The sequence below is a fragment of the Bison bison genome, unplaced genomic scaffold (assembly GCF_000754665.1).
Source record: "Bison bison bison isolate TAMUID 2011002044 unplaced genomic scaffold, Bison_UMD1.0 scf7180017864068, whole genome shotgun sequence".
Classification (NCBI taxonomy): Eukaryota; Metazoa; Chordata; class Mammalia; order Artiodactyla; family Bovidae; genus Bison; species Bison bison.
Window position 1 is genome coordinate 3,037,027 of NW_011494640.1, and position 325 is coordinate 3,037,351.

Consider the following 325-nt stretch of genomic DNA (forward strand, 5'->3'; position numbering starts at 1 on the left):
CCCCATACCCCCTACCCCACCCCCCCTGCCCCATAACTCAACTGACTGAACAGAGGGAAGCACTGGCTCCTGCCGTCACGGCTGTGTTTGCTCCTTCCCAGGCCTGCCCCATGTTTGGTTCGGTGTAAGGAAGATCCCTGGTGAGCTGGCTGTGTGGAGGAAGATTGCAGGAGAGGAGACCCGGGAGGAGGGGAAGAGGTAATACAGATCCACACCAGGCAGTGGGGAAGACGTGGGTGGGAGCAACCAGTGAGAGAGAGGCAGAAAAGGCCGACACTGGCAACGGATGAGATGCGCTGGGCAGAGGAAGGGTGGATGAGCGGTG